The sequence below is a fragment of the Toxorhynchites rutilus genome, chromosome 2 (genome assembly GCF_029784135.1).
Source record: "Toxorhynchites rutilus septentrionalis strain SRP chromosome 2, ASM2978413v1, whole genome shotgun sequence".
Lineage (NCBI taxonomy): Eukaryota > Metazoa > Arthropoda > Insecta > Diptera > Culicidae > Toxorhynchites > Toxorhynchites rutilus.
Genome location: NC_073745.1, coordinates 116,900,059 through 116,926,033, shown reverse-complemented (window position 1 = coordinate 116,926,033; position 25,975 = coordinate 116,900,059). Strand labels below are relative to the sequence as shown.

Sequence of the window (25,975 nt, the reverse complement as noted above, 5' to 3'; positions counted from 1 at the left end):
GGGCGATTTTTCGATTTTCAAAAAACTCAAACTTTGACCGCTTTGCGTCACTCTCCCTCAAGTCCGATTGAGCTGATATTTTGCGTAGGGTGTTTTTTCGAGGTGGTGAACATTTTTAATGGGGTAACTTTTTGAAATTCGAGATAACCTTTTTTATTGGCATCCTAGTTCCATTTGGTTGATTAGTTTTCGAGTTATGCAGGCATTTGTCTCTCATTTGTATGGCAGTCCCCCTTAGAGAGGGGGAGGGGTCTCGAACTATCATATGAACCTTCTCCGGCCCCAAAAACCCCTACATACCAATTTTCATGTCGATCGGCTCAGTAATTTTCGAGTCCATAAGAATCAGAAGGACAGACAGAAAGACATACAGAAATCCTTTTTTATATACATATACAGCGCGAACTCGATTATATACAGTTTTTTTTATTTCTTTTCACTGTATATAATCGAATCCTGTATATAATCGAATTAAAAAAAAATAATTTTTATTTGTTATATATTTTTTATAAAGATGAATTTGATATGAAAAAAATAAATTTATCCAGATTCTCTCAGGAGGTGACGATCATACACCCATACTTCGCTGTACGACATTTCGCTATAACGGCTGTCTTCAATTAAGGCACGTTTTCTATTTACGGCCTTTAATATTTCGCTATTGCAGTAAAAAAAAATGTTTTCGTTGTCTACATGCAAATTCTTTTATATTTCCTCTTGATTACGAGCTTTATTCAGTGTGTGGTTTAGACTTATCTGTGAGTATTTACCTGAAAAAAAAGGAAACATGTATATACACACAAATTTAAAATTTTAAATATATATTTTCGTAATAAATTTATTTTATAATTTCATTTTTTTTCAGACTAAATGCCGCCGAAACAATTATCGACTTCAGAGACTGATAAAAAGAGTTGCTGATAATCAGCCACGCTGGGAACTAAACTAGAAATAAACATTGAGCTGAAATTTAGCATAGGATAGTTTTTCGTAGGAATCGACATTTTTCAAAATATAAAAATTCGAGATTGCCATTTTCATTGGCACATACACATATTTTATGTAACATGAAGTTGTTTCATTTTTGTTTATAGATTATCGTTGGTTTTTTGAGTCTGTTATTATTTTATTTACAAATGTATGTACTTGTTATATAGGTATTTTTGATTTTAACCGAAAAGATTTTTTTTAAATTCAATTTGAATGATAAACAATGTTACATATTTAACAACAGTCCCACTGATCCGATTGAATTTGTATGAATTTTTATTATAATAATTGATTCTTTATACGGCTTTTCGCTTTGCGGCCAAGTTTCATGGAACCTATCTGTGGAGGCGATCTGGCGTAGTGGTAACATCCATGCCTCTCACGCTAAAGGTCACGAGTTCAATTCTCACTCCCGACATTCTTCCAAAAATGGAAGTAAAAAAAAGTGACGAACCAGCCAAATGAGTTGAAAATCACTATAATACAGATAAAAAAAAATGGAACCTATCTAGGCCGTAAAGCGAGATATGGGAGTATTTGATGGAAAAAAAATCCTCCTACGCATATGTTCGAATTTCAACAATGAAAGAGCTATAGAACTTTTTTTTTTGTTTCGGACTATGTTGCCTCAAACTGGCTCTACATTAAAATGTACGCTACGGAAGACGATTCTGACGTTTCATTTGAAAGATGAGAAAATTTAATACATGATATAGTAGTGGATAACTAAATTAGTGGATTTTAATAACATTTTGGAAGTGAAAAACTCTAAAGTTAATAATTTTGAATGTATTATTATTAATTTTATCCTAAAAAATTATATTAGACTAGATTGTTTCTATCAATTGAATTGAAGTTCTTTAACCGCTCTACAATTTGTTCTTCTATCTTCCTTAATTTGGCTGCAATATCGAGATAAACAATTCCTGGTGAAAATTCAAGCCAAATCTTCAAAAATCACGATTTTACCCCACTGTACATGTAATAGCAACTGAAATTTCACCTCAGAGTTGAAAGGTTACATTTCTTCTTGAAATAAGCCATATTTGAAATATAAAAAATATGTTTTTCCAAACTGTATATAATCGAGTCCAAAATTATATATAATCGAATTATATATAATCGAGTCTGTATATAATCAAGTCCGACCTGTACAGCCACTCCATGCCAAACCGATATAGTGGTTCTTAGATTCTCGTCAAAAGTGGTAGTTTTGTTCTTTATCCCAAATTATTGAACTCCTATTTTTTTATTTTTTAGTTAGGGAGACCATCGTTATTTTAGGGTGGTCTGAAAAATCCATTTTATCGCATTTCTGCCAAAAATGATTTTTATACAAAAAATCATAACTTTCGAACCACTGGACCAATTCAAATGTTCGATATATTAAATAAAAGCCAGCTATTTTTTTTGAAAAAATACAGTTGCAGAAAATTTGAATTATGTTTTCGTTATTATTAGTTGTCTTTGTTTTTTATAGTTTTCATGGTCTCGAGACCAAAGACGCTATATTTTTTCATATTTTTTCTGGAAATCTGAGGATTTTTCAAAGTTAAAGGATGGCCCGATTTTATTTTTTCATTTTTTCCACTACAAAAGATCATAACTTTTGATCCACTGGACCGATTCAGGTTATCGACATATCAAATAAAAGTCAATGAGTTAGTTTTGTTTGAGAAAATATTACACTCTGAATAAAAATGGATTTTGTTTTCATAATTAGTGATTATATTTGTTTTTTATAGCTTTCGTTTCGTTTCGGGACCAAGGGCACCATATTTTTTATATGTTTCCCCGAAAGCTGAGTTTTTTTTCACATAATATATCCGAATACCAGAGATGAGTTATTTTTCATTTTATTTTTAAGTTAGGAATTTTTCAAAATTAACATGTTTTCAGTTTTCGTTCAACATTTCTATGCGACTAGACTGGATGTATGTGACTATAATGCAATTAATCGGCAAATCTGATATTTTTTTTCAAAAAAGGCTAGCTAGTAGGCTTTAATATGATATGTCGATCATCTGAATCGGTCTATTAGTTCAAAAGTAATAGTTTTTTGAAAAAAGGCATTTTTGGGAAAAAAAGGGAAAAATGATTTTTTGAACCATCGGGTAACTTTGAAAAATCATAACTGAAAAACGAAAAAAAATGCCTCCCTGGTTTCGAGATATGTTATGTGAAAAATCCTCAGCTTTCCATAAAAGATGTAAAAAAGTATAGTGCCCTTGGCCCCGAGACCATGAAAACTGTAAAAAACAAATACAGTCAAAATTAACGAAAACATATTTCAAATTTTCTGCAACTGTAGTATTTTTTCCAAAAAAGACCACAAATTAATTGTAAATTAAGCAGTCATTTTGTTCTTTATCGCGAAACATCGCGAAACCCTTTTTTTTTTTATTAAGGTGCTCATTTCCATCATAGGGTGGTCCGAAAAATCATTTTTTTTTCCATTTTTTCTCTAAAATTCCTTTTTTTAAAAATCCATAACCGATTTAGATGATCGACATATAAAATTAAAGCCAATCAGCTAGTCTTTTATTAAAAAACTAGTTGACCCGGCAAACTTCGTCCCACCCAAAATTTGTTTTTTGTTATCAATACCTTCAAACATTCACATTTTCTTACTATGAGCAAGTTCATGGGTCCAATCGCAGAACTGTTCATCGATTGATCTTTTAATCGACCCCGTTGAATTTACATTTTACTATAAAATTCCTAATATTTCTAACAAAACTCATCATTATACTACAGAGTATTTTCAGACACAATTCTCGTTTAAGATTTTTCAACCACTTGCAAATAACATGTTCCTCCGTTACATGGGATAAATGTTTTAAACAGAAAATATAATAGAATAAAGACAGCCCTGAATCGGAAAATTCCTTCCTCGAGTTCTGCTCTCATCAACACATCCGGTGATCCTTTATTTTGGTATAGATAGAAGAAGATATAGGAGTGCGTTTTATCACATTAAAATCCCTTTCCAGTTGAATAATTCTCGAGTGATGCAGAAATTTGTGTTTCATTTGTTATGCTCAATTTTGATTCATTTGCTTGAATAATTCTGGAGTAACGTAGAATTTTGTGTTTAATTTGTATGGCAGCGCCACCCCCCCCCCTTTCCTTAGAGAGGTGGAGGGGTCTCAAACTATCACGAAAACTTTCCCCGGGCCCAATAAAAAACGACTACAATAAATAATTACGAAAATAAAATCCGTTTTTTTTAAGTTCAATATCTATATATATATATATATATATATATATATATATATATATATATATATATATATATATATATATATATATATATATATATATATATATATATATATATATATATATATATATATATATATATATATATATATATATATATATATATATAGATATTGAACTTAAAAAAAACGGATTTTATTTTCGTAATTATTTATTGTAGTCGTTTTTTATTGTTTTCATGGCTTTGGACTAGAGGCCGCTATATTTTTTTATATATTTTTTTTTGTTTGGGGACACTTTTTACTCCCTTGCCCAGCCAGGCCCTTACTAACAAAGGTGCTCGTGTTTATAAATAAAAGCACAGAACCAGAAACGAAATACACATGAAATACAGAAAATTTTAATCTACCTAATATGACACCAGTAGACATAGAACAGATATAAACAAGCAAGTTCTGAGATATTTGAAAATTTTTTTAAGAGAGAGATGTGATGTTCTGGTACGTGCCTCATTTGCATACCTTCAGTACAGTACGAGGGTCACTTTTTATATTTCGGAAATTGGCAACACTGAGTCCATCGTCATGTGAGTCCATCTGACGGTTCCATCGTAAAGTTTGACATTTTTGACGATATACGTACTCAGAACATTTTGTCATACGGACGCTATTTGTTTATTTTATATTTAGTTGAAAGTTTGGTCTCGGCAAAAAATGGAACTGAATCGTGAACATTTTCGTGCGATGATTTTTTACGACTTTCGACGTCCGGACCGGACCATGTGACATTTTTATGATTTCAAGAAAAACGAACATCAAGTTTAATGCTCTGCAATTTTCAAAGCATTTAATTTTTTCGTTCAATATTGTTCTCAGAAATGTTGGCTTCTCTGGCAATACTTTAACGTATGACAGTTGTAAAAAAAACATCAAGTATCCTGCCAAAAAAGGCAGTTATTTGGCTGCCTATACGTGCGTGGTCCACTCTGATTAAACCAAATGAAGCATTTTTTAAGAGTTGGTTCACTATGACCGAACAATTTCGAAATATTTCTCAATCAATTAACAGTTGTGAGTAAAAGTGTGCCATTCTACTATGAAAATTAGAATGAGACGGATTGTGAGTTTGGAACAGCATAAACATTTGTTTGCGTTCAGCATAATACTGCCCATGTTTGTATAGGAGACGTAAGCGACTAAATGAACAAAATGGACTTTTTCGTCGTTTTGTGTTCTACGCAATGTAATACGTTTACTCAACATGCAAACAAACATTTTTTGTTCGAAAACATTTGAGCCATTTGGAAAAAAACGTTTCCGAAAAATCACTGTTTGTCCGCATAACAGACGTAGTTTCATACAACAATTAAAAGTATTATGTGCTATAAGCAAAATCTAGATTCGAATCACATTCTTTGTAGAGTCCAAACATGCCTGTCACGATAGTGTCTTATTACTTAGTGTTTCCTAATAGATGAATATTAGAAACCATTGAAACACTGTTCATATAATTACTATTTTCTGTACTGTGCACTGCGATGAACAAAGGATAGCGATTGTGTTTTTAATGTTATAATTGCCTAAATGTCTGCATTTGAATCTTCAAGTAGATAATGAAACAATAAGATCAGTAGTGAAATTAAAATAATGTTGGTTCTTAGCATTATAACTCCTCGGATTCAACATTGAATTATTCCACATACTCAGCATTTACTCATACCGTTGGAGTAACTCACTCCACCATCTTTATGCGATTGATCGTGATATCGGTAAATTATGTTGCCAAAATTACCAACATTGCAGATTGTCTTTACAAATTCAATTAATTGAAAAAACACGAATCTGCTGTTCTAATCATATCCCAGAGTATTCAGGAAAAAGTACTATTCTAGACTCGCAACAAATCCAGAGCACCTTTTCCAGACATTTCACTAAATTTCTTCCAAATCTTTTGGATTTCTTCCGATAACAACTGAAACTAGTGACGGAGACGTTTTGACTATTATCGGAAATGTAAAAACTAACTCTACAGACAGAGCAACCTGGTGATTACGTCTAGCTATGCGAGCAAATGTTCATTGAAACGATTGATTGTTCGCATAAATAGACGTAAGCGTTTTTCAAATGGAAAAAAATATGTTTTTCGCAAAATCTCTTAGGCCCTCTTTTTACCAATAATATCCTTCAACTGGACAGATTATTTCATTGGAAGTTTGCATGATTGCGCTTGTAGGCCAAAAAACAACAAAAATGCGTTTTCGCAACACTAACGGTGTTGGTGATTACGTCTCCTATGCAAACATGGGCAGAATAGTCTCTGCCATCTACTGCTGGCATGATTGCACGGCAAACATGTTAAACTTCCCATTTTCAATCATCTTAGACAGTATTCGCCAATAGAATCGTCAAATTTGAATTCATTGTCATCGCTACATCGTACTCTGAAATAGTACATTTTGCTATCATTTACACTGAAGACCAGCATTTTTCACTGATCCGTTCAGTCGGAGTGGACCATGTTTATTTTTTAATATACTCAGAATGTGTACATTTTACACTAACGGGTTCAAGCACATTTCGACAAGGTACCTTTTAGCTTCGAGAAAATGTTTGTTGGTTTGAATTTGGTGCTTGAATATTGTTTGAATTCAATATACAAATGATTGTCACATGATCCACTCTGTCTGCACATGATATAGAGCCATTTCGGTAGATGGTCCGCTCTGACTGCATACTATAAGCGATTTTTATTGATCAATCATAACAATTTCGATCCGTTATTCCTGATGTATGCGTGATTTTCCAAATCTGATAAATGTGGTATGTAGCTTGCATAATGGTTGACCAAATGAAATCAATCGCGACTTGGTCCCCTCTGACTTAACACCGACCATATGATCTACAATCACATCGTGATGAGCGCTGGTTTTTCCATTCGATGTTTGCGCTAACGAAATTGAACTTTGTTCGAAAGTGGAAACGGATTTTCAGGTGGAATAACGCACTCCTATATCTTTATCTCTTATAAAAAAATGCAGTGCCAAATGTGTTGCTAAGCGCAAAACTCGAGAACGGATCGTCCGATTTCAACTGTCTTTATTTTATTGTGTTTTCTGCATCAAGCTTCTATTCCAAATAACGGAGAAATATGTATTTTGCAAGGTGATTAATGAATCTTGAACGATAATTGTTCCTGAATACAATGATATATTATAATGACTAGTTCTAGGAAATTCATAATGAAAGGGAATTGGATAGTGCCAATAAGAAGATCAATCGATGAAGAGTTCTGTAATTGAACTCACGAGTGTTCGCTTAGTAAGAAAACGTGTTTGAAAGTTTTCATTTCAAAAAATCAATTTTGTGCGAAACGAATTTCGCCGGGTCAGCTAGTGTGTTAGTAAAACAAATGTTGCAAGTAAAGGGATCAGTGCCCTAAATAGCTAAGTTTCTCTAGGGCTTCTTTAGTTAGTGCCATTAAAGAAGAAGAAGAAACTAGTAAAATTAAGAGTTAAAAACGGAAAACTCTCTATGAGAAACAAATCGTTAATTTGTAGAATAACACAACAGAAAATCGATAGAAAATCCATTCCCGCTTGAGGTTTACACAAAACATAAACACATGTTTGCCAAACAGGCTCTCAACATGATATACGGTTTAACGAATAAAAATACGATCATGTTCCGATACCAACCTTTTTACATGCAAACTAACTCATCTGATCCTCGCAGCTCGGAGCGCGTCTCGGCTCTCACTAGATCGCATAAAACTGTTTCACAGAGCGCCGCAGTGCAGCATTGACCCAATAATACACACAGTTTCCAGGATTTTGCACAGCAATAAAGTGTTTCACTTCGGACACCGGTAAGCTACATTGCCATTGCCATAGTCACAAGCCTAGAAACTAGTTCAAACCCAAGGTTTTCAGCACGAGTGAACAAACCCGCAGCCGCCACTAACAAGCTTTCCACATCCGGTGCCGGTTCGGGGTCTGCCGAGAGCAGATGGGAGAAGAAGGTTCTAAACGCAAAACTTTGTTTCCTCGCTTGTAGCAATCGTTATTATATATTTTTTTTGTGTTTCGTTTCATTCAACAACACACTGGCAACGGTCACAACCTATAAACACTAAATTGTTCGATGTTTTTTTATTTCGCTTTATATTCACACACGTCTAGCCGACGGCTTCTATGCTGGGGTGCATACACACGGGTTTTAGATAAACATTCTCGTACCATAAACACCAATTTTCCAATTATGCATCGCTACAGCAACCGCACAGGTTAGCCACTATCGCGCGATTGGGAGTAAACACTGCGGCCCAAACAACGGCAGCCAACAATACGGCAGAAGTCGGCGCAAATTGATCTAATTGAAGCGATAATAACAGTGATCAGAATCCATAACACACAAACACGGGCACTCTGTTTGGCGGGTCGTTCCCTCCACTCTAAGTCATGTGTTTCCGCTGGGTGGAGTCACTATCGATAGTTTACGGGGGGACACTGGTAGGAGCACTCATTCACGCAAGTCTTCAGGTGGCATCGCTTTTCGCAAATCTCATAACGACTTTGTTTACATTCCGCAGAAGAACCTGTAACTCGTGGAACCGGCTTGCGCTACGGTTCTTTACTGGCCACTGTTTCTACTACTTCTTCTGCTTCAGGTACTAGATCTGGGACTTCCGAGAACAGCTGTTTGCAACACTGGCGAACGACATAGTTAAGGCCGGTCAAAATTGGCGGGGGCGCGAAAAGCCCTTTTCGACGAAAACGAAACAAAACAACACAGCGTCAATAACAGAGAATCGAAAAGCGAAGAAAACAAAAAAGAAGGGAAGTGCGAAAGCCCGCCAAAGAAGAAACACGTCCTGCCGTCACGCGGGACAGCTCAATACTGAAAATGAAATTCATAATAAACAAGCAACAAGCAGCGGTCCACACTAGACGGAGCAGAAAAAGGTACACACGTAGCGAAAAACCAGCAAAATGTCTCAGAGCCAGCAGCAGCCCATACCCAAAGAGCATCAACAGCAACAGCAACAGCAGCAGCAGCCACAGCGGTAAACATAAGCAAAAGCATCATGAGCAACGCCACCCAACTCAGCACCACCCGCTTGCATTCACTCGTGCTCGTGCGCTCGTTTGACAACGGACCGGAGAGCTGGAGACAACACAGCATCATTCGGTGCAATGGAGAGTACGACAGGCCAAGTGTTGTGGTAGGTACACACCCACCCAATGGGTCGTACCGTCAACGGGATGAACTTTGGATTTTCGCCTTCTAGTATATTTTTCGAAGAACAAAATGGGGTAACTTTCTGGTTGGGAGTTCAGATATCATTTCTTACAATCATATGATATCCTCTGTATCTAAAAATCACAGAAATGTTGTTTGAGTAAATTAAAATTGAAATCAGACTTATTCCAACACAGACGCGACGCGAGACAAGACATAACACTTATTGTTCTTACTTAATTAAACAAATTAAAATTTACCTTATGTCGACCGGTTTCGGGCGCGAAGCTGCCCATCTGCGGGACAATGTCCGACTGATTACATCTTCGTACGTGTTGCGTAGTCGTCCGAAGATTTAAGAGATAAGTCACTGAATTCCCGGCACGGTATTTCTTAAATCAAGGATTTCTTATCGGGAGGAATCTCGTCCTTGAGGTTACACAATAAATCACGAAGTGTATTCCCACTTTTTTACACTATGTGTAGTCCTTGCCGTTTGAGCGTGTTTTTGATGGGTTTCTTATAGGGTAAGTGGGGTATAGTGATCATCCTAAGGAATATGCCCGTTTCCAACGCCCACATACCGATTCAATTCCCGTTTCTCGATATATTGTAGTTCATTGTTCTCATTGTTCTTCAAGATAGGCTTTTGAGCTTGAGCTTGGGTAGACTGTACAATTCGTAGTTGCTCTCCGTGATTGACCTGAACCAACCAAATTGCACCAAGAACACACAGAATGACGCTTGGGACTAGCAAATCATTCTCGTTGTGCAATTTCCGGTGATTCGAGCTTTAAATGGTCAATAACGACGCCGGCCACGTCCTTACAGTCACCAGGGGAAGGGAAGGAATGTTAGTATGATAATCGCCGCCCGAAGGCCAGAAGGGTCGCCTCTATAGCGTGGTTCCCTAGCGTTTATCATGGAAGGGACAGTTGTTAGTAGGGTGAGGTGAGTATCAGGATTCACTGAGGTAAGTGATGTGATTATGTTAACGCGAACCTGTAAAAACAATTGGACTGGTTATATTTTATCATTTATCACACGTATTTTTCATAGAAATCCAATCGCGACGGGGGAGAGTTGAGTGTGGGAAACCTGACAAGGTAACCGAGGGAACTTCTGTCAAATTATTATGATATATATCGTTATTAATTACGTGTATTATTTATCGAGCTCCAATTGCGACGGCGGAGAGTTACCTTTGGGAAACCTGAGAAGGTAACCAAGGGAACTTCTCTAAAACCAATCGGACCGCCGATATATTCCATTGTTCAACGAGCGTACCCTATCAATTTCCAATAGCGACTTCGGAAAGTTATGTTTAAGAAACCTGAGATGGTAACCGAGAATATTTTTTATCAAACTTAAATCGCGAAAAAAGAAGAAATTAAAGAATTAAATAAATAAAAAACTGTAGAATTATAGGAGTAATCATTCAAAGGATTAAAGTATTAAAATTTTCTAACAGCCCACGACGAAACAGTTAAACTTCTGTTTTAGTGAGAACGAGAACGCTTCAACCACAATTATATTACGCGACGCGCAAACTATTACTACTTAAAACAGACCACACTTTTCGAATGAAAATTTACATTCATACGGATATACATTTACACACAACTAAGCTACGAGAAAAAAGAGAGTTCTGGAATAAATTTGAAAAATAATAAAAAACTCATCCAATAAACACACAAAAATTTACCCTCCGCCCCATCTACTAGAATTAATTTATTTGATAATAAAGAACGATCTCACCAATATATAATCCGAGTGTAGATTTTCCATTCATCAATGCAAAATCTTGCACAGAATAATCCACGTCGCCGTGGAACAAGATTGATTGCATACAAGCTTGCATAAATATATGCATCTACAAGTATCAAACTGTGATCATACTGCCAAAAGGTCATACAAAATCACTACCACTGGCACACACACACTTCGCGTTTGACTAGCTGATGGATTATAGCGAAACACACACAATCACAACGAACGCGTGGAAAAGAAAATGGAATAGATGAACACAGAAGCAGAACAAGCCGTGCTATCACGACTACACTCTCTAACAGCACAAAATGGAGCACCAGGAAGCAATACTTTCTTCAGCCTTGTCGAACTCATGGAATGAACATTACACACTTCCCATTGAATCCGGAGTTAGACCTGAATTCACTGCGGCAAACGAACGTGTGCCTTTAAACTTTCACACTTTTTAGCACCAAAGACCACTTTCTACGACCGAAATTCAGAAAACAGAGAGGAGCGTAAATGCGCACGTCTATCGCGAATCGATGCTCCTGTCACTCTCCTGTTCTTCAAGATAGGCTTTTACTATAAAAATTCAAAATAGTGCAATTTTCATCACATAACGTTAACACACATAACGTTACGCAAAACATAACGAGGCTTGAGTACATATTTATCCAGGTTCAAAGCCACAAAAGGATCTTCTTCAAGAGCAGAATGTGATGAGTTATATCAGCTTTAGTAAACAGAATATTGTAAGTTGTTATTCACCTATGACCACTTTGCCCCCAAACATCAAAATAATTTCTATGCTGATTAATCGCTGAGATTAAACAAAATATCTATTCACGTCTCCTAGAATATGTGAGCAGTGGTCCAAAGTGATGATTTGTCCAATACCGTTCTGAGCCATATTTCGGACGCTTAAGGCATTTGATGCAGAAAACAGATCTAAACTTTATGCACAAGTACTATTTGGTTGATATTTTTACTAAATTAGTTTAAAAAGCTTTTAAACTTTCTACTTTTGTGCCTATTTGATTAAAAACATCAACAATAATTGAATAAAAATGTTTTTCAATTGAAGCGAATAAGAATCAAATTTCGGACACTATTTATGAAAAAAATCAAATTTCGGACACTCTGTTTGCATAACGGTTTCTTGTGGTTTTAAGCTCAACATGTATTTCTGTACAATTACTAATGCAATAAAATGTTCAAACACAAGAAAAATGACTCTGTGTCGACGTTGCTCATGATAGCGTTTCCCAAGTGAATATATTCTTCCTCACGCCACTTATGTTGATTAGGTCGTATGAATCGCAGTCGTTCGCTCTCTACCTTCGTGTATATGTCGACAATAAATTGTTGGCACAGCTCACTACATCACATAATGGCCATCGAGCGCACTCCTTTGCTTCATTCGTCTGATATAGCTATTCATAAATATTATTTCAAAATGAGTAATGATGTTCATAATGAATGGAGTACCTGTGGCAGGATCACGTTGTCTAATGTTTGTGCAATATTCATCATGTTCCTTCAGAACGGTCGGGCATTTTTCGATATAAGATATTTCTTCTGACTTTGACATTGTGGTCACACACATTCTAGAGCTTGCCACTTAGAATACATTCAAGACGTATTGTTTGGTATAGAAATTTCTACTAAGTACTACTGAAAATGATACGGTTAATACTACGATGAAAAGGCAAGCGTTGGGAACGTTAGTACTATTGAAGCAGAACATGGAGAGAATCGTATAAACAATGTGCGTCAACTATGAATTCCAGATTATTGTTTTTCCTTCGAATCACTATTTCTCGCGTCATTGTGCAGATACCTTCTATGATATAAGTAACGCTTGCGCACTGAATGTAGATACGTGCTCTCCAGCAGATGTTTTATCAGAGTTGATGACAATAACGTGATTGTCATTTGTGTTTTTCAAAACTACTAAAATCGCGATTAAAAATAGGGTATATGGGTTTACATTTCTGGTTATGTGTAAGGTTTGAAGCTTTATTTAAGAAGAAAAAAAATAGATTTTTTTCTGCATAGAGGCACTCTAGTCGCTATTCAATATTTATTAATCGGTATTCTAGCGGTATCGTATATAGTTAACAACCTATTCTCATGCTTACCAAGTTTTTTGTGTATAATTTGATCAAAATCGGTCGAGCCATTTCGAAGGAGTTCGATAACAAATTCCGTGACACGAGATTTTTATGTATATAGATTTTCTGATATAGAGCAATTACACGCCAAATAAGCCGAAAACAGATGTTAAAAATATGACGTTTGACAAATTTGTTGGAAATTAATGAACAATTAAGGAAAAATAACATTTTAAAGGCCCTCTTAAAAAATCTTAATTTAAGAAAAATAACATGAAAAAATAAAATCATGAAAAACTATATATGCTACATTTTATCCTAGGACTAACCACTCTCAAGATATAACAAATTTAATATAATTAAAATCATGTTCATGAATTCTTATGAAATGCAAAGATGCAACGTATAGAAATTTCACTAACATTATTTTCTCTATAAAAAGGGTTATATCTCGAGAACAGTTATCCCTAGGATAAAACGATGTCTATAGTTTTTCATGTTAAATCGCATATAGTGCCAAAACGTGTAGTGCTATAGAAAATATTTTGTAATTTCCCATATATTGCAGTAAGTTCTAATGTTTGAAGGAAATTTATTTGGTATCTCCGAATCCCCTGTGAATGTTTGATTTCAAGTTACATGTTATTTCTTGAAACAATACAAGATAACCTGTTTTTGGCAAATCGATGCAAAAAAAAAAGATTATGTTTTGTTTCGTTAAAGCAACAAATTAATTTTTTACAAATTCTATTGCAATTTTCAAGACTTTTGATTTGTAGTGCGATCAATGTTTATTTAATTACTAGCTGACCCGGCAAATTTCGTCCCGCCCAAAACTTATTTTTCGTTATCACATCCACGTTTTCATACTAAGCGCACGTTCATGGGTCCAATCGCAGAACTGTTCATTTATTAAACTTCTAATCTACACTTTGAAATTATTATTTACTATAAAATTTCAATACTTCTACCAAAACTCGACATTATAATATCAGATTATTTTCAGAAGCAATTCTCGTGCAAGATTTTTATCCACTTGCAAACAATGTTTCCTCTTTCTCGTACCCAAAAAACCCTCACATCCCAAATTTGGCTACATTTGCTTGATTAGTTATCGAGTTATGCCGAAGTTTGTGTTTCATTTGTATGGCAGCCCCCATGCCCTTAGAGAGAGGGTAGGTGTGTCAAACCACCATAGAAACGTTTCGTGCCCTCTATAACCTCCACATGCCAAATATGGCTCAATTCGCTTGATTAGTTCTCGAGTAATGCTGAAATTTATGTTTTATTTATATGGGAGCCCACCTTTAGAGAGGTGGGGGCAGGAGTGTCGAACTATCATAGAAACGTTTATCGATCGATACGGACGATTTTGACTCAACCTTCTCCAATTTTTCAAAAACATTGTACATGAGGTGGCAACTACACAAAATCACAATTTTTATTATCATATGACCGATTTTAATTACGACTGATTTTTATAAGGGCATTTACAATGGCGTCATTCATCATTTCGTGCAAAAAATCATAACTCGATATGATGTACAGCAATGTTATTTGAAAACCAATTAACTATTTGGAAAAATAACATATTGAATACACCGTTAAAACATCCTATTCAAAAAACGCTTTTAATACTAAGAGTATTTATATCTTACATGTCGTCTTCGATTTTTTTTTAAATATGTTTACCCTTTTTATTTAACAGAGTTTGACGTACAGTGATGCCGTATCGGAGCGCAGACTATTTTGAAAACAAAGAACTATATCTGGGTAACCTTGTGACCAGACTCAATACACTGGAAATTTTTCTTGCTATTGGAAGAAAAAGTCTAGTCAAAAAGGCCATTCAAAAAGAATTATAAAATTCCAACTATTAAAAATATATTATTTAAAGAAGAACTCCTCATTAGATGAGCGAACTAGGCGAAAGACCTTCCGGACTCGAGCTAATTATGGATCAGGGAATGTTGTAGTACATTGGTCATTTTCATCAAGAATTACTAGAACGGTCAAAATCATTTCATTTCAAGCTTAACACATGTTATGCGCATCTGACACTGAACTAGAAACGTAGATTTTACAAACCGGTAAATTTCTATTACGAAGATTCGGTATACGAGCTTTAGCTTGAGATACCAAGTTTCCGTAGACATTTGAAGGTCGCCTAAATTAACCTTAACTATGTCAATTATTAGGCTGCATTGGATGTGTTACAGTTCATCATGATGTGGGACTTTCGCTTTCGATGCTGTCTCGAACTGTGTGCGTTTCAGTGGCATGTGGAGAGGCTCATCAGAGTTGAAATTAGAATGAAAAATTTGCGCTCAGCGAGGGATGCTTAACACGTTGAACCAGTACACAATTTCCCTGTATTTGACAGAATGTAGAATTAAAATTATGAATTTGTGTATTTTAGCTTTAAGAGAATTGCTTGAAATACGGGCGCTGAAAAGTATCCAGAGTTCCGAAAATCAAAATCCGGGGTTACCACCGGGAACGTAACAGATTTTGAGGTCTGTAGAAATCACAGATCTCAACAAGTTTGTTGAAGTCAAAGTTGAAAGCCATGATTTTAACATGGTATTTACTCTTCATTCGTTGGAAACTTTGCCGTTAACTATTGTTTCTAATAGTTAGGGTGAGCATCAGAAAATTATTTGTCACAAGGTTCTCACTTCCTTATATAAAGATTCTATTCTTAAACTTACTTTTTGAATAAATTAAATGTTAACTTTCTGATGACTGTTTTCATAATAGCAAAAAAAATATTCTTATCACTGGAAGTATCACTTACTCGTCAGTCAATCATTTTTTCTGCCATTCATATCATACTCACTTTTTGAAGATAATCAAACACGTTGCTTCAGTCGAAAAGAAACTGATTTCAATCCACGCCACGCAACGGTACCCCCCTTCGGTTGAGTCCCAGCAGCAATCCACACCGGCTGGTGGCTAATGGGCGGCCCCGCAACTATCGCTGCGAAATGGTGAAGGGTGTTTACGCGAGTTTTAGAGCCACATTTTGCGGCGGCGGTTGATTTTACTGCGGCTGCTGATGCTGATGCTGATGCTGCTGTTAGTTAGTTAGTCTGAGTGGCCCAGAGAGCGAACACTAATAATATAACTGTTTTTAAAAAGCTTCTCTGTGCCGCTTGTTTTCTCGCTCTCCGCGTGCATACGAATATCGATGTGTTCTCTCGCAGTTAGGAGTCGTGTTGATACTTTTTTTTGTCTGTTCGCTTCCTTCATTTGTACCTTTTATTAGTTGTACGTTACGTTCCGCGGCTTTAGGGTTCGCGGTTTACCAGTTTTCTTGTTTTGCTCCGCAGATTCATTTAAACTTGTTCTACCGCTTAGTCTGGCCGGTATTGTACAACGGTATGTAAGCTCGCCAGAGGGGGTCATGCTAGGCGAGAAGGGAGTGACTGGAACGGTACCGGTGCCTTTTCCCTAGAACTTCGATTTGCCCTGCAAGTGCGGTACGGTTACGGTTGTTTTTTTATTGATTCACATTTCATTCCTATTGGAAGATGATCAGAGACTCTAGGACACACGTTCAGCTCTCTCGATTTGCTGTAATTGTAATGAAATAATTCCGATAGCTGTACTAATTCATTTTATCACGCATTGTCTTGAAGAAATTACGTTTGGTGGAAATTAATCGCTATGGGAAACTTAAAACGAATCACACCTTATGCTCTTTCATTCATTTATGTGCTCAATTTTAATTTATAATTTATTTTATTATTTTCATAAATAAAATGTTACTGTATTAGTACTGGAAAATGGGTTCTATGTCATAACAAATTCAACATTGTGCAACAGAAACGCGATTGAATGAAGTGGCATACAAAAAGCGCTGATATGAGAGTAGTCTAAAGAAGAAATATTTAAAGTCTGTTCCATTTAATATGGCCTCGCAATACAGGTCGGACTCGATTATCCAGGATTCGCTTATCCGGAATTTTAGACTCGATTATCCGGAGTATTTTATTTTTGATTTTCGGAAATTTTGAATAATTTGTAAAATAATTCTATATTGAATAGCTAATATGGGTATCAAAAGATAGGGCTTGACTAGTAGAATGCAGTTATTTATGAAAAATGTAAATCCAAGATGCCGGCCACTACTAAATGGCGGATTTCATTTTTTCTCAGAACCCCATCAATATGGGTATCAAATGAAAGGGTTTGACTAGTAGAACACAGTTATTTATGAAAGATGCAAATCCAAAATGGCCGCCACCGCAAGATGGCGCCATTAATAGTTTTTTCACAACCCCATCAATATGGGTATCAAATGAAAGGGCTCTACTAGCAGAATACAGTTATTTATGAAAAATTCAATCTAAGATGGCGACCACTACAAAATGGCGGATTACCTATTTTTCAGAACCCCATCAATATGGGTAATGAAATTCAAGTCAAGCTACTAGTCAAGCAGACCACAGTTATCTATGAACAATGCCCGAAAATGTATCAAAGGAAAGTTCTCGACTAGTAGAACATAGCAGATAATGAAAAATCCTATTTGAAGATGGCCGCAGTCCCCAAACAACTAATTACTTTTTGAATGCTTTCATTCAGTTTGACCTGTTTCGATGTTTGTTTGAATGTTTGTTAATAGAAAATTGACCCCGTTCCTGTTGAATGATTGACCTGAAATTTGGAACATACATTAAATTCTACTGTCATTATAAAACTGCGTATTCCATGATCTTGAAAAATTCAATTTGGCCGCCGCAAAAAATGGCTGAATGGCTTGATTTGGAGAATACACTACACTATGTACAACATAAATTCGTAAAGGTCGCCGCCACAAAATGGTCGACTATGTATTTTTTGCAATCCCCTCAATATTGGTATCAAATGAAATGATTTGACTAATAGAATACAATACAGGTCGGACTCGATTATATACAGATTGGATTATATACAATTTTGGACTCGATCATATCCAGTTTGGAAAAAAATATTTTTTTATATTTCAAATATGGCTTATTTCATGAATAAATGTAACCTTTCAACGTTAAAGTGAAGTTTAAGTAGCTATTACATGTACAGTGGGGTAAAAATCGTGATTTTTGAATATTTTGCTTGAATTTTCACCAGGAATTGTTTATATCGATGTTGCAGCCAAATTAAGAAAGATAGAAGTGCGATAGAATATGCGTAGGAGGATTCTTTTCATCAAATATGATCGTCTATCACCTCCTGAGAGAACCTGGATAAATTATTTTTTTTCATGTGAGAAAGGTGTTTTCTGACTTTAAGGGGATGAATCAAAAATCAAATTCCTCTTTTATTTTCAAAAAACGAAAAATACATGCAAAAATACAAATAAAGAAAAAAAAATATTTTCACTCGATTATCCGGAGGATTCGATTATCTGGAGTGAAAAAAAAATCAATACTCCGGATAATCGAGTTCGACCTGTATTTCCAACTGCCCCACGAGGAAATATAATAGGAAGTAGGAATATATTTTGTTGTTTTTTACTAAGCTTCAAGGAAAAAACACATCAAAAGTTACTCTTATGATTTTCTGATGAGCTTTCGACCTTTTCGCTGAATACATCCCATCATTTTCAACACAGCGACGTTGTCAACCGTATCTGCCATAATTTTCAACCACTTTCCCATATTTCCTTTGATCGAATGTACCGCAAAATTATCTTCTGAAGACACTTCTCCTTGTAAAACTATCCATTTTTAGTTACTCCAGTTATGAAAACCTCCGTTTCCACAATTACACATGCCTTAACAAATTTCACAAGTTGCGAGCGAATTTATCTTTGAAGACAAATTTGAATTCATCCGGAGAATCCGCCTTACGTTTAGCGAGAAAATATTCGGAACGCGAAACACGAGAAAACTCGTGAGCGTTAAAGCGTTAATGTGTTAAAAACCGATAAAACGCCTCTCTGGTTATTGGATATGTTGTGTAAAAAACACAGTTTTCAAGAGTGTCCTTGGTCCCTAAACCATGTGAAATAAAACGAAACAAGTACAATCAATAATTATGAAAACAAAATCCTTTTTTTAAGGGTAATATTTTTTCAAAGCAGTTCAGCTTCAATTTGTTATGTCGATCATTTGAATAGGCTTAGTAGTTCAAAAATTATGAATTTAAAAAAAAATCGGAAAAAGAGAAAAAAAAAGATTTTTCGGCCCACACTAAAATGGGAATGGGCATCCTAATGAATAAAATAAGAGATACGGGTGTAATATTTTGAGAAAATTATCATTTTTCACGAAAACGATATCGGTTTGGCATTAGGGGTTGTTAACCGGTTTTACCGGTAACACCGGGTCATTTTTCATTACCGCATTACCGGTGATTTTACAATTGGTAACCGGTAATTTCGGTAATTTATTTTTACACCATAAATAATTGTTGCCTTTATGTCGCTTCGAAATATTACTCGAGAATTAAAATAAGATCGAAAAAACACAGTGTTGCAGTGTTGCCCCGATTCTAGGACCTCCGAGCTTCAGCTTCAGAGCAGCTTGATCTGAAGACGAGACACAGGATAAGCTTCAGCGATGAATAACAGACAGTGATAAAGGAATTGGTTGATGCCCTCGAACCAGTTCTCGTCGCTGTTAAACTGCTATGACGAAAGAACTGCACCTTTTATGAAGCTGACGTCGGAATGCAATTTTTGTTAGAACAGCTATCGGAAAACCATCAGAAATTTCGAAGCAGCTACTTGTAGCCCTGATTGAAAGGATAAAGGAAAGGATAAACGTTTTGTATAGACAGATTTTTTCGCATATATGAATAATCATTCTGCTCGTGGTCGTGACCCAATTAATGATGACTTCGGCGTCTTCTATCAAACGTCACAGACTGCATTGATCAAGCAGGCATTTGAAATCGTTCGTGACTACAGACTTCAGTAGCTGGACAAAAAAAGCGAAAAATCCACTGGACGATGCAGAACCTGCAGAATAGTTGAGCATCAAGAGAAAACTTGAACGACGATTGCACCAATCAAAGGTATTAACAGAGGGCATTACGATGCTTTTCGTACTGTACGCCCAACATCAGTGGATTATGAACGTGCGTTTTTCTCTTCTGGAAATTTCGTTCATGAGATCCGATTAAGATCAGAAGACGATAAAGTTTACATTATTTGTGTCCCTAAGTATTACTTTACCCAACAAACTAAGTGCAAAAACTTGCGAAACGTTTTCTTGTGAACTAATTATTAGGATGGGGAAAAAGTAATCCATTATTTTTGGGTGAAATTCAAAACTATTTTCAATATGCTTCGGATTGTCGGATTTGGGTCAAATATGTACCGTTTTGTTGCAAAATTTGTTGCCATTCTAAAGGTAGCTTCAAAATGTCTCTATCATAGAAGTCATGGTCCTTATAGACGTTAAACTCTAGCAATATATTTTTACAATCTTCTCTTCATCACAATTTCTGATCACTCTGTAAATTTTTCAATGCAAGGAAAAGGTGGTAATCGGTTGGTGCCGGGTCCGGACTATATGGTGGATGCATAAAAACATCCCAATCAAGCTCTTGGAAATCTGTGGCCTTGCGTTGTCTTGATGGAACAAAAAATCTCTTCTGTTAGCCAGTTTTTAACGTTTCTGGTTAATCGCTAGCTTCAAACAGTCCATTTGTTGACAGTAGAGATCTCAATTTAGCATATTGCACTAAAATAAAAAAAAATAAAAAATTTAGAAAAAAAATTAGCTTAGCTGTACTGGGATCGCACTGTTCTGACCGACCTCTCGATTTACCACAACCGCCCAGATATAATGGTTTACGACAAGAGCGACCGCAAAGTCACCATCATCGATGTCGCTATTCCACTGAACCAGAATCTGGAGGAGACCCACGGTCGCAAAATCTGCAAGTACCGACCATTGGCCGTGGAGCTCATGGAACTGTGGGGGCTAAGGGAGGTCCCAAGAATTGTTCCAGTCGTTCTCTCTGGAACTGGAATTGTCCCGAAGACACTTCTGGAAGCGCTAAAGGTGTTGAACATGGAGAAGGAATTGGCCGGCATCCAAAAGTCGGTCATCCTTAGCACCTGCGCGATTGTCCGACAATTTCTCGGTTTGGACTGAAACAGCACGAGCATGCAAATACGTGCATTCCGCAGAGCCTAGTCCCCCCTTGGCATTCAGATGCCCGGGGACAGGTGAAAATTCTTGCTAGGTTCGCCTAGTTAAGAAGTGAGATAAGTCTGCCAAAAAAAATTAAAAATAAGTTAAGTTGCACCTATTTTACTGTTGCAGTATCGACACCATACACACCAATCGCAATTTCAACGGCCTGCCTTGTATTTTCGTATTTATAAAGGCAAAAGTGTAAAATGTACCGAATTTTCTCTTTGTTGACCTCCATTGTTAACACCCTGTAACTCACAACTGCAAGGAATAAACAAAAAACAGCAAAAGATTTAGTGTGAAATGTCATCTTTACAACGAGCCTATGCCTGAAATTGTATGATCGATATTACGCGAGATATTGATCACAAAACCCAGTTATCGAGAAAATAATGGATAACTTTTTCCCCAATCTAATATTATCAATAAAAGCCGTTTCTTCAAGAAAATGGTTTATTTCAAAGTATTTTTTTTTATTATCGGTAATTACCGGTTTTACTGGTAAAGAAATTTTCATTACCGAATAACCTGTTATCGAAATTTTTTGCACGGTAATGCAATCCCTATTTGGCATGGAATGGCTGCATAATGATTTTGACACAAGTGTCGTGGAAGTGTCTTTTCTAAAACAATTCTAATTACAATTACCTGTTACTATAAATTTCCTAGTGCTTCTATCTAAATTCATCATTATGATATCAAAACATTTTCAGATACAACTCTCGTTCAAGATTTTCCAACCACTTGCATATAACATGTTTCTCCCTTATATGGTATAAATGTTCGATACAGAAAATATAATAAAACGATAACATCCAAACCGGACGATTCATTCCTTAATTTATACGCTTGCCCCTTTGCTTGATTAGTTCTCGAGTTGTGTGTTCCCCCCTCCTTTGCAAATTTATAAATTTTGAACAAACATAACATGATTTTGTGGAATATTGTGATTCTCAACTTACAGTGAGGGGCAAAATAAAGTGTCCAAATTATTTTTTTTTCCATTTGTTTCATTTTTCTGGTTGAAATTCAACGAAAACACATCGTAATCATTTTTAAAATGTTATTTATTATGTTCTTTTCAAGTCGTGTTAATGTTACGTTGGTAAAAAAGAAAGTTTTTCTGATAGAAAAAAAACAGTTAATATTCCAAAAAAAACGGGGGCAAAATATAGTTTTCAACTCGAAAATCGATATAATTTCGATAAGTTTCCATCGTGAGGCCCCTCGAAATTGTGTCAATAGCGGCCAGACGCACCAGGAAGTGGCCAAGCACTACGAAATCAGCAAGACAGCGGTATAAAAAATCATGAACAAGATGAAAACGTTCGGATTGGTGGTGGATCGCCCGTGAAGAGGACAGATGCCAGAACGGACAAGAAAATCATTCGTTAGGTGAAGAAAAACCCAAAAATTACGATCCGGCAGATACAAAAAGAGCTCCAACTTTCGGTATCGCGTCGTGCTGTCCGTCGCCGCATCCAAACGAAGGAGCACCATAGCAAGATCGCAGTGAGAAGGCCTTTCATCAGCCAGGTGAATAAGACTAAGCGGCTCAAGTTCACCGAGGAACACGCCAATAAACCGCTCGAATACTGTAAAACAGTGTTGTGGTCCGACGAATCCAAATTCGAGCTGTTCAACCGGAAGAAGCGGGATCGTGTGTGGCGCAAGTCGGGTGAGGAGATCCAAGACCGCCATATCCAAGGAACAGTCAAGCACGGAAGAGGTAACGTGATTTTGTGGGGGTGCTTTTCTTGGGGTGAGGTGGGCATTTTGGTAAAAATTGACGGGATCATTACAGCTGAGTCATATCGCAATATCCTGCGGGAAAACCTCGAGGTATCTCTCATCAAGACGGGCCTCGAAGAGCGCTTCGTTTTCCAGCAGGATAACGATCCGAAGCATGCGGCCAAGCTGACGAAATCATTTTTCCGTTCCTGCTGCATCAAACCCATCGAATGGCCCCCACAAAGTCCTGATCTGAACCCCATCGAAAATCTGTGGGCCATCCTCGATGCTCGGATTTATAAGACTGGTGTGACAAATAAAAATACTTATTTTGATGCCCTGGAGCGCGCGTCGGAAAAACTCGACCCACAACACTTGCACAACCTTGTTGAAAGTATGCCGAAGCGCTTGCAGGAGGTGTTGAAGGCTAAAGAAGGCCATACCCATTATTAAATCGTTCTTGTTTGCCTTCCGTTTGATTTATTTGAGGCTGTACTGATCTGGACACTTTATTTTGTCCCTGTTTTTTTTCGGTATATTAACTTTTTTTTCTATCAGAAAAACTTTCTCTTTTACCAGCACAACATTAACGAAACTTGAAAAGAGCATAATAAATAATATTTTAAAAATGATTAAGATGTGTTTTCGTTGAATTTTAACCAGAAAAATGAAAAAAATGGAAAAAAATAATTTGGACACTTTATTTTACCCCTCACTGTACATGAAGGACTTCTAATTCTATGGAATTGTAATTCTTCGTGCTATAAATTGTCAATCAGCCATTCCTTGTCAAACCGATATAGTGGTTCTCAGATTTTCGTGAAAATTAATAGATTTGTTCTTTATCGCAAAATATTAGACTCGTATTTTTTTAATTTTTCGTCGACCGACCCCTTGAAAACTTTTGTCAACTGTTACTTTCAAATAAGTCTTTTCGTTTTTCAAATCGTGGGGCACATCGGATTTCCATTATCCACAGTTAGTTGTTTTATCATATGCCCACGATTTCATTTAAGTATCATCATTGCCCTAGATTAATGAAGGAAGGGATGTGATAACTACTAACTGCTACTTGCCGAATTATTTTCTAGCTTTTAGTACATTAAACCGTTTAACTTAAAAAGTGTTTTTTACTTTTTTTATTTTCTAGTTTTTAGTACATTATCTGTATGATTAGTATACTTCTCTACAATAAAACCATTCAACCTTTTCTTTATCTTCATTTCTTACCTAATTTTCTTCGGAATATTTTGATGATATAGAATACAGTACATCTATTAGTCAAATCATTCAATTCGATACCAATATTGAGGGGATCACAAAAAAAATACATACACCTTTTTGAATTTATGTTGTTCATAACGTAGTGTGTTCTTCAAGTCAAGTCATTCAGCCATTTTTTACCGGCGGCCAAATTGGATTTTTCAAGATAATGCATTACGCAGTATTATAATGACAGCAGAGATAAAGGTTTGTTCCAAATTTCAGATCAATAAATAAAAAGTTTTGAGAAAATATGTAATCCGCCATTTTAGGTGGTAGCCATCTTGGACTTGCATTTTTTTATAAATAACTGTGTTTTACTAGTCAAGCACTTTCATTTGATACCCATATTGATTGAGTTTTGGAAAAAATATATCGCCATTTTGTTGTGGCGGTCATTTTGGATTTGCATTCCTCATGAATAACTGTGAATAACTGTTCTACTAGTCAAACTCTTTTATTTGATACCCATATTGATGGAGTTTTGAGAAAATATGTAATCCGCCATTTTATGGTGGCGGCCATTTTGGAATTGAATTCCTCATGAATAACTGTGTTCTACTAGTCAAGTCGTTTCATTTGATACCCATATTGATGGTGTTTGGGAAAAACCCATATCGATAGGGTTTTGAGAAATTATCTGATCCGCCATTTTGTAGCGGCCGCCATCTTGGATTTTCAAGATCATGAAATACGCAGTTTTATAGTGACTGCAAAGATGAAGGTGTGTTCCAAATTTCAGATTAATCGGTCAACAGGAAGGGGTTCAAATTTCTATTAATGTGGTAAACTGCCGTTCTACGCATAGTTGTCCCATGTTCAAAATCAACAACTGAGAAAAACACAATCAAAGTTTTCTCGCATAATTGTCTACCAAAACCTTTAAGCATTTCAATTTAGCAATACACCGGGGTTTTTATAAGCACTATACTATTGTTCAATGAAATGTGATGAGATCCCCTCACTGAATCAATCAAGCTTGATTACGGGTTTAAAAATTCATGGTGGAAATGTTATGCCTAGAATATCAACATGGGACAATTGAGCTTGATGTTGTTTTTTGATGTACTAGGAACAAACAATAATTTTTTTTGTGTTTTTTCGAAAAATTATGTTTTTCGCACATAATAAATTGATAGAAACATAGTTTTATGAAGAAATGAGTGATTTGCAACAATAATATAAATCTCATTGTTATTAGGCATTCGCTAACAAGGTGTACACGTGTTCTGTTAAACTTTTTCTTATTTGTTTGAGAATTAGTTCGTTCTTCGCAACCAGAAAAGAGTGCATTAGGCCTGCTGAAAGTGTGACATGAAATTCTTGTACTTGAACCGACTTATTCGATATGGATCTACAAAAAATACATGGTGGGACAGTTGTGAATAGAATATCAACATGGGACAATTGAACTTGATGTTGTTTTATCAAAAGTTGCAAATAAACTATATGTTTTTTTTGTGTTTTCCGTAAGATTATGCATAAAAACAACGTTTTATAAACAAAAGTGAAAATCTTCAAAAAGTAACAT

At 35.9% G+C, this 25,975-nt stretch overlaps 1 protein-coding gene across 1 annotated transcript in view; it reads right to left on the bottom strand.

Annotated features, from left to right (window-relative positions):
* The window catches only part of LOC129769294 (Krueppel-like factor 3), a 419,258-nt gene extending 410,177 nt beyond the window's left edge, over positions 1 to 9,081 (bottom strand). Inside the window, exon 1 of the mRNA XM_055771442.1 lies at positions 7,907 to 9,081. The gene's annotated coding sequence lies outside the window, so the exon portion shown is untranslated. The remainder of the gene's footprint in view (positions 1 to 7,906) is intronic.
* Between the last annotated feature and the right edge of the window lie 16,894 nt (positions 9,082 to 25,975).